Genomic DNA, 10,056 nt, shown 5'->3' with positions numbered 1-10,056 from the left:
ATTTTTATTTTTTAAAAAAAATTCTGTCCGTACACAGTACCTAACTTTCTTAGGGATTAACCTGAGTATTGTCACTTTGTGATGGTTGTTACCATACTTTGATATGCTATTGACAAGAGCCTATTATAAGTTCATAAAATATTAAATTAGTGGCCATGATATTTCATGTTTTCTGTTCTGGGAGGGGGAAAATTATTTTAAAGTTTGTTTAAAGTAGACCAGAATTCTTAACACTGTCCATATTCACTGTTCTATTTGTGCAAAAAAATGCTATTGTTCAGCAATGCCTACCTTTCATGTTCTAAAAAAACAAAAAACCATGCTAAAACCTTTTCAAATAATTAAGAAATACTTGATTTCCTGTTGAGAAACATAACCATTCCACCTTGTTTTAACATTACAAAACCTTTTGTTAACTGCCTTTGAAAACATGCACCAAACCTTTTCTGGTGAGGAAAAAAATGGTTCACAGATTATTTCTCATTGGGATAAATAGATAGAGTCCACTACAATGGGCAAACTCATATACAGTGGTACCTCGGGTTACATATGCTTCAGGTTACAGGCGCTTCAGATTACAGACTCCGCTAACCCAGAAATAGTACCTCGGGTTAAGAACTTTGCTTCAGGATGAGAACAGGAATTGTGGCGCAGCAGCAGCGGGAGGCCTCATTAGCTAAAGTGGTACCTCAGGTTAAGAACAGTTTCAGGTTAAGAACGGACCTCCGGAACGAATTAAGTTCTTAACCCAAGGTACCACTGTACAGCATCTTGTTCTTCATGTATGTTTCAATAGTCGAAGAGGCAATGTAGCCTATCTTCTTCTTTCTTCTTCTTTGGCAATCACTTGTAGCCAAGTAAGATTGTCTTCCATAAACACGGTTTTAACAATGAGTCTGTAAGTGACTGTGGAGGTCAATTCTGGATCCACACGTCCTTCCACAATGGGGACATTGGTTTCCAGGCGGGAGTTGATCACAGTGTGGATTTGCCAAGCATGCCTTCCTCTTAGCATGTTTCTCCCTTGCTTCCTGAGTTTGAGTGTCTTCAAAGCCCATGACACCTTTGGTAAAGGCTGTTCTCCAACTGGAGCGCTCACAGACCAGTGTTTCCCAGTTGTCAGTGTTTATACTGCATTTTTAAAGATTTGCCTTGAGACAGTCTTTAAACCTCTTTTGTTGACCACCAGCATTACACTTTTCATTTTTAAGTTCAGAACAGAGTAGTTGCTTTGGAATACAATCATCAGACATCCGCACAACATGACCAGTCCAACGAAGTTGATGTTGAAGAAGCATTGCTTCAACACTGGTGATCTTTGCTTCTTCCAGTACAGTGGCATTAGTTTGCCTATCTTCCCAAGTGATGTGTAAATTTTTTCTGAGACACCGTTGATGGAATCTTTCAAGGAGTTGGAGATGGCGTTTATAAGTGGTCCGTGTTTCACAAGCATATAGTAAGGTTGATAGCCTTACAAATAGCTTTGTAAACTAGCCTTAGAAGGTCCCACTCAGCCTGTAGAGAGTGAGGTTGTCTGATGGAATGACATATTGCCAAAGTTTCCCTGGCCCACCAGCCAAAAGTTCTGGCAGCATAGCTTTTCCTGTATCGAATGCAGAGGAAAATTGAGTGTGTTGGGTACAAGCATGGATCCATCAATTCTAAAACCACCTAATTCTGACATGCCCACGGAATCAGTGTTAATTGCATCCCGCTGTCATCAGTGGGGGAGAAGGAAGAGGAAGGGACCCCCTACCTTCCCATCCTGGCCATAGTGAAATGGCAGGACAATGGATACCATGGCTTCTGCACCCATGGGTTACTCTGCCTGAGAGTGGAACCTTTCTCCTACTGTTGGTGTGCATGCATGAAAGACATTCAGTGTCTGAATGCACTTAAATCAATTGATAGATATGTAGCAAGGTAGATTCCCATCTTATCCTTCCTGTATCTTTGCTCTGCTGAGAAGCCCACTCTGTCAGGTTCCTCCATCAACTGTCACCTGGCAGCCACCATTCCATCAGGCTGCAGGACAGGAAGAGATGCAAACAGTGCTGGTCCAGCCACTGGACAGAGTGAGGCAGCCACTTGAGGCAGCAGATGCTGAGGGATGACAGCAAAACCTTGGAGGGTGTAGTGGTCTGTATGTGCCGAGGTGTCTACCCTGTGCCCCTAAGATAGCCTGCTGTCAGCGAATACTTGTTCATGCCCAACTAAATTTGTATAAAGCGTATTTACTGTTCTTGGTACAAGTGGGTTCAGTATGACTTCAGTATGACTTTGTATTTTAAGCTAATAGGTTTGGTTTATACTAGCACTGGTTTTCTGTTTACATATGTGAGTTTGAGAGGTGTAATATTCAGTTCACCTTCATGGATCACTGCCTTGCCACGGCGAAGGGGCTTGAATAACTCAGAGAAGCTATGAGCTATGCCGTGCAGGGCCACCCAAGATGGACAGGTCATAGTGGAGAGTTTTGACCAAATGTGATCCACCTGGAGCAGGAACCAGCAAGCCACTCCATGGACAAAGACAACAGGCATATAAAAGTTATGACGCTGGAAGATGAGCCCCTCAGGTCGGAAGGCGTCCAACATGCTACTGAGGAAGAGCGGAGGACAAGTACAAGTAGATTCAGAGCTGATGAAGTGGCTGGGCCAAAGCCGAAAGGACACTCAGTTGCGGATATGCCTGGAAGCGAAAGGAAAGTCCAATGCTGTAAAGAAAAATATTGCATAGGAACCTGGAATGTAAGAACCATGAACATTGGTAAGTTGGATGTGGTCAAAAATGAGATGGCAAGAATAAATATTCACATCCTAGGCATCAGTGAACTAAAATGGACGGGAATGGGCGAATTCAGTTTGGATGACCATCATATCTACTACTGTGGGCAAGAATCCCGTAAAAGAAATGGAGTGGCCCTCATAGTCAACAAAAGAGTGGCAAAAGCTGTACTGGAATGCAATCTCAAAAATGATAGAATGATCTCGATACGAATCCAAGGCAGACCTTTTAACATCACAGTAATCCAAGTTTATGCACCAACCACTGGTGCTGAAGAAACTGAAATTGATCAATTCTATGAAGACTTACAACACCTTATAGAAATGACACCAAAGAAGGATGTTCTTCTCATTATAGGGGATTGGAATGCTAAAGTAGGGAGTCAAGAGATAAAAGGAACAACTGGCAAGTTTGGCCTTGGAGTTTAAAATGAAGCAGGGCAAAGACTAATAGAGTTCTGCCAAGAGAACAAGCTGGTCATCACAAACACTCTTTTCCAACAACACAAGAGACGACTCTACACATGGACATCGCCAGATGGGCAGCATCAAAATCAGATTGATTATATTCTCTGCAGCCAAAGATGGAGAAGCTCTATACAGTCAGCAAAAACAAGACCTGGAGCTGACTGTGGCTCAGATCATCGGCTTCTTATAGCAAAATTCAAGCTTAAGCTGAAGAAAGTAGGAAAAACCACTGGGCCGGTAAGATACAATCTAAGTCAAATCCCTTATGAATACACAGTGGAAGTGAGGAACAGGTTTAAGGATTTAGATTTGGTGGACAGAGTGCCTGAAGAACTATGGATGGAGGCTTGTAACATTATACAGGAGGCAGCAACTAAAAACATCCCAATGAAAAGGAAATGCAAGAAAGCAAAGTGACTGTCCAATGAGGCCTTACAAATAGCGGGGGAGAGAAGGCAAGCAAAATGCAAGGGAGATAGTGAAAGATACAGGAAATTGAATGCAGATTTCCAAAGAATAGCAAGGAGAGACAAGAAGGCCTTCTTAAACGAGCAATGCAAAGAAATAGAGGAAAACAATAGAATGGGAAAAACCAGAGATCTGTTCAAGAAAATTGGAGATATGAAAGGAACATTTCGTACAAAGATTATGATAATAAAAGACAAAAGTGGAAAGGACCTAACAGAAGCAGAAGACATCAAGAAGAGGTGGCAAGAATACACAGAGGAATTATACCAGAAAGATATGGATGTCTCTTATACCCCAGGTAGTGTGGCTGCTGACCTTGAGCCAGACATCCTGGAGAGTGAAGTCAAATGGGCCTTAGAAAGCACTGCTAATAACAAAGCCAGTGGAAGTGATGATATTCCAGCTGAACTATTTAAAATTTTAAACGATGATGCTGTTAAGGTGCTACACTCAATATGCCAGCAAATTTGGAAAACTCAGCAGTGGCCAGAGGATTGGAGAAGATCAGTCTTCATCCCAATCCCAAAGAAGGGCAGTGCCAAAGAATGCTCCAACTATCGCACAATTGCACTCATTTCACACGCTAGCAAGGTTATGCTTAAAATTCTACAAGGCAGGCTTAAGCAGTATGTGGACCGAGAACTCCCAGAAGTGCAAGCTGGATTTTGAAGGGGCAGAGGAACCAGAGACCAAATTGCAAACATGCGCTGGATTATGGAGAAAGCTAGAGAGTTCCAGAAAGACATCTACTTCTGCTTCATTGACTATGCAAAAGCCTTTGACTGTGTTGACCACAGCAAACTATGCCAAGTTCTTAAAGAAATGGGAGTGCCTGATCACCTCATCTGTTCCTGAGAAATCTCTACATGGGACAAGAAGCTACAGTTAGAACTGGATATGGAACAACTGAGTGGTTCAAAATTGGGAAAGGAGTACGGCAAGGCTGTATATTGTCTCCCTGCTTATTTAACTTATATGCAGAATTCATCATGTGAAAGGCTGGGCTGGATAAATCCCAAGCCGGAATTAAGATCGCCGGAAGAAATATCAACAACCTCAGATATGCAGATGACACAACCTTGATGGCAGAAAGTGAGGAGGAATTAAAGAACCTTTTAATGAGGGTGAAAGAGGAGAGCACAAAATATGGTTTGAAGCTCAACATCAAAAAAACGAAGATCATGGCCACTGGTCCCATCACCTCCTGGCAAATAGAAGGGGAAGAAATGGAGGCAGTGAGAGATTTTACTTTCTTGGGCTCCATGATCACTGCAGATGGTGACAGCAGTCACGAAATTAAAAGACGCCTGCTCCTTGGGAGAAAGGCGATGGCAAACCTAGACAACATCTTAAAAAGTAGAGACATCACCTTGCCAACAAAGGCCCATATAGTTAAAGTCATGGTTTTCCCGGTAGTGATGTATGGAAGTGAGAGCTGGACCATAAAGAAGGCTGATCGCTGAAAAATTTATGCTTTTGAATTATGGTGCTGGAGGAGACTCTTGAGAGTCCCATGGACTGCAAGAAGATCAAACGCATCCATTCTTAAGGAAATTAGCCCTGAGCGCTCACTGGAAGGACAGATCATGAAGCTGAGGCTCCAATACTTTGGACACCTCATGAGAAGAGAAGACTCCCTGGAAAAGACCCTGATGTTGGGAAAGATTGAGGGCACAGGAGAAGGGGACGACAGAGGACGAGATGGTTGGACAGTGTTCTCGAAGCTACCAGCATGAGTTTGACCAAACTGCGGGAGGCAGTGGAAGACAGGAGTGCCTGGTGTGCTCTGGTCCATGGGGTCACGAAGAGTCGGACACGACTAAACGACTAAACAACAACAACAATATTCAGTTGGTTATTCTGAAGTGTGTTTCTTTGTTAAGATGTGTTTAAAAGTTTTCAAGATGTTCCAGTTTTTTTTTTAAAAAAAGATACGTAATGTATTCTTTTTTATAAGTTTTAGATTTCCCTGCAGAATCAAACTTTTTCTAAAATGCTTTGGGAATGAACAACTATAATACACATTTTAGGGCACTTTGGAAAACCATCTCTTCTCTTCTCTTCTCTTCTCTTCTCTTCTCTTCTCTTCTCTTCTCTTCTTTTCTTTTCTTGCATCCAGTGCTATCTCTTCCTTGTTTTGGTTATGGTGAGAAGCAGCTAAGAGATCTGCAACTTTTGACTTTTCTTTTCCTTGACCTATTTCCATTGGTCTGTAAGAACTTTGTAACTAAGAACTAGTGTCTTGATTTTTCCCCCTCCCCCCAATCTCTTGTCCTCTCAAATTGTGTCTACAAAACTGAGGGCAGGGAGTGTCCCCTTACGGATTTTTGTAAGACACTCCAGAAACCTCTTGCGCTGAAGAGTAAATACAGTTCCCCTGTAGGCAAATGTCCAAAAATTCTGGCATGGGTCTCCAATCCGTATTTCAGAGTAACACTTAAGGTTTGGAAGAAAAGCTTGGCACCAACCCAGCCTTTGCTTTACCAACCTAATAGTTCATTCCTTCATGTAGTGCAACAGTTTAAGTGCCAGAAAAGCAAGGAACAGTACAGACCAAGAGCAAAAGAACTTTGCAGGAGGCACTGGATATGTTAGGTAACAACTGGCTCGATATTAAGCAAATAAGTTCCTTTACCACAAAGACAAAGCATAAAAACACAGGCCATGAGAACTTTAAAGGAATTATGTTAGTAGCAAATTTCCAAAATTTACCATCTGTTAATGACTCTGTACATGGAAAACTTACAAGATATGTTGAGATTGAGACCTAGTCAGAGTTGAGTGATACAGCTTTGGGGAAGAACATGGAATAGTAAATCAATTTGCTTGATGTCAGCACAAGTAAAGGAAACAGTACTTAAAATCATATTTTGCAGGCATCTCCCAGTCAAATTCTCAGAAATGCTGGATGTGGGCAAGAATAGGGCACATACCTCCAGCTGTGGTGGAATTGCCCTCAAGTGACAATCTTCTGAAGTGAGGTGTTGCCCATGAGTCATAAAGCAGTGTGCTCAACACACATGCCTGGTAGACCTTCATCTTAATCTTGGCCATTAGCATCACACTCTCCCATACCCATTTGGAGAGGTGAGCCATTGACATGGTTGCCTTGCCAATACGCTTGACCAGCTCAGTGCTGATGAAACCCAGGTAGACAAAATCATCTACCACCTCACCAATGATGCTTGGAGTGGTAGTAACATCCTGAGCAGGTAGTTCGTCTTTATCAGGCTGATGGCCAAACTCTCTTCAGGCTTGGGCAAAATGGTTGGTGAGCTTCTAGAGTTCCCTTGGAGTGTGCTGTCAAGGCTGCATAATCTGTGAACAACATCTCTTCGATAGAGCAGAGCCCCTGAAGGTAGGGATGCAAGGTATTATGAGCTTGTGGTACTCCTAACACCAATAAATACTTTACATTGGAGATGCATGACTACTTTCTTTGGAACTTGGGGTTGTATCCAACCAAGTTATACTCAGAGGAGACCCACTGAATTTAATGAACTGGAATAGGGCTGCCATACATCTGGAATTTCCCGGACATATCCAGGATTCGTCCTCCGAAAATAGCATCTGGGCAGAATTTTCAGAAATCAGTTTAAAAAGCTGGACAACTTTGAGCGCATTTCACTTTTTGAAATACTGTATGGCAGCCCTAAACTAGGAAGGAAGAATTCAACAACATGCCAAGGCTGTTGATTCAACATCACCGGTAAGAATGAGCATTTTGGCTTGCCATATAGAACAATTATCCTGATCCCTCATTCTTCTCCCCCAGCACACTGTTCTCCTGACTCCTCCCACAGTCCACTTCATGGAGCCACACAGGAGGGAGAGAGGAAAACCCCCAATATGCAAGCAAAGTCTTTGTGCAGGGCTTCCACTGATGAGCCTCATTTAGTTAAATCTGATCCAGAGTTTTTCATTATCATTCTTTTCAATGGGTCTACTCTGAATAGGAGTAACAGTGAATAAAAACCCTCTATTGCTGCCCACTAAGGAGGCTTTGAAGAGAGACGGAATAATAAGATGAAATACAGACTTGTGTTTTGTATCCCATTTAATTTTACTTACCTTTGTTATAAATTCTGGGGATTTCTACCATGTGGGTTTTTTTATTATTTGAAGCCTCATCTTTTACAAAATTAATAAAGATTAATTATTTTTTAAAAGAGTAGAGTAAATGCTACAAACAAACATGCTTAGTCTATACTGTTTCCTCTCCTTGTGGAAGGGCTTATAAAAATCCTTCCTGACACTTTCTTCATCAGCCATCCTATTGGTTTTCCTGGAAGTCTCCACTGCTTTTCATACCAGTGATGATAGTTTTCTTCTGGCTTGTACTTTTGGAATGGGAATTGGGAGCTCTGGGCCATCCTACTCAGAGTAGACCCACTGAAATTAATGGACCCGACTAATTTAGGACTATTAATCTCAATGAGTCTAATGTGATTAGTACTTAGTGGGATATGACCTTGTATGTTGCACAGATGCCCCTCTTCTTTACATGATTGTCTTCCATGCACTCTAGAATAGCCTGGGATCCCTAGGACAAAAGTGGCAACCCAACAAAGGTACGGTACTCATCTGTCACTATTGCTGCTGCAGGCTTCCTTTGTGGTTGGCTGGTTGCCTGGGGAAAGATAAGGACAACATACAGATAATAATGCGCTAAGGGTAGCAGCTGTAACCAAAGTTACCTGAGATGTCTTGCCATTCCCCATGTGCCAGCTAGGCTCCCCGACCAATAAATGTGATCTCAGATCTTAGGCCCCTGGGATCTGCATCTTGTGCGGTGTCACCAGTTGGAGGAGATTATATTGCCATTAAGACAATGTTTCCTGAATTTAACAGTGATCAGGACACAGGTTCAGAGCTCAGACCTGGCTACTGAAGGCCATTGTGCCTGAGGCCGTTGGACAGGAGCCCCCAGAGAAACCTCCCTCTGGCCCTCTAGGGCCAACTAAGCCACAGCCCAGACCCTCATGGGCAATTTCCCTTGAGCCCAGAGAACCAGATGTGCCTCTTCACACATCACCAGTCCAGGAGTGCACCAAGTAGAAGCTATGGAAGAAGAATGGCGCCTGTTTTCAGGCCAGATGGTTGGCCTTTTAAGGCTCTGAAATTGTTATGTACTGAGTTGAAAAGGATCCAAACTGTAGCAGTCTGATTGGTCCTAGAACAATAGGATCCAAATTGCAGCAGTCTGATTGGTCCTAGAACAATAGGATTCAGAATGCAGCAGTCGGATTGGTCCTAGAACAATGCAGCAGTATGATTGGTTGGCAGGAACCACCCAATCATGCTCCAGATATAAGTGAATCCACAACCTGATTGGCTTACAGTAGAATTCCAGAATTAGCCAATCATGTGCAGCCCATTGTGTAAATAATGTATATAAAGCAGATACTTTGAGGAGACTTTCATTCATTCCTCCTCACCACTATGAGCTGAATAAAGAGCATGAAATCACTTTGCGACTCTGAGTATATTTCAGAAATGATCTATGGGAGGTGGGGAGGTGGAGTCTGGAAGAGGCAATCTGTAGACAGGGGCTAAAAAGCAATAGTCTGCTCTCAACCTTTGCTGGAGTAAGCTGCTCACATGGGCATCCAAATTTGCCTTTTTCACTGTGGAATCTGGCATTAGTCCAGAACACACACATTCAGTGGAGGAATCTGCATCAGAACTCTTGCTGCTAGCTACAAATTGTTTTCCTGTCACATAGACACTTCTCCCCATGTAAGCCCACCCACCAACTGTGCTCTAGTTAGACAGTCAGTCCTGCTGACTATATGACCTACATAACAGGTTTAGATGGCATTAGCTACAGCTAAGTCTTCCTGAAGCTATTACAAAACTTTGGAACCTTCTCTGGGAAGAGGTCAGGAAAGTTTCTGCAGTGAAGAATAATTCCACAACCGTGTAACTAACAAAGGCAGCTGATTGATTGCTACATCATTAATTAGTTACTACAATCACACTCAAATTTTAACAAGCCCTGGTCCTAGAGCTTACTAAAAAAAACACACCAACATTTTGTTATTATTATTAAAAAAAAAAAAAGAGTTCAGAGACAGCAGCTTCTTGAAAGCCACTCATTGGTCAGAACACTACGGTGGCAGCAACATTCTCAATAAGCTTTCCAACTAAACTGGTCACAATGATAATTTTCTAGATACCATAATTTCCACTTAATCGTTGTCTACACCAAAGTTTCTCAAACAGTGGGCCTCAAACAGTGTTACAGTCTGCCCACTGTCTCCCTGCTTGCTGGCCCTATGCCCTAGCTGTGTTTGGTTAGATCCATGCCAGTACCAGCAACTTATTTACATAC

The sequence above is a fragment of the Podarcis erhardii genome (genome assembly GCF_964252035.2).
Source record: "Podarcis erhardii genome assembly, chromosome: 3".
NCBI classification, from domain to species: domain Eukaryota; kingdom Metazoa; phylum Chordata; class Lepidosauria; order Squamata; family Lacertidae; genus Podarcis; species Podarcis erhardii.
The sequence above is the reverse complement of the archived record's forward strand: the minus strand, read 5'-3'. Positions refer to the sequence as shown.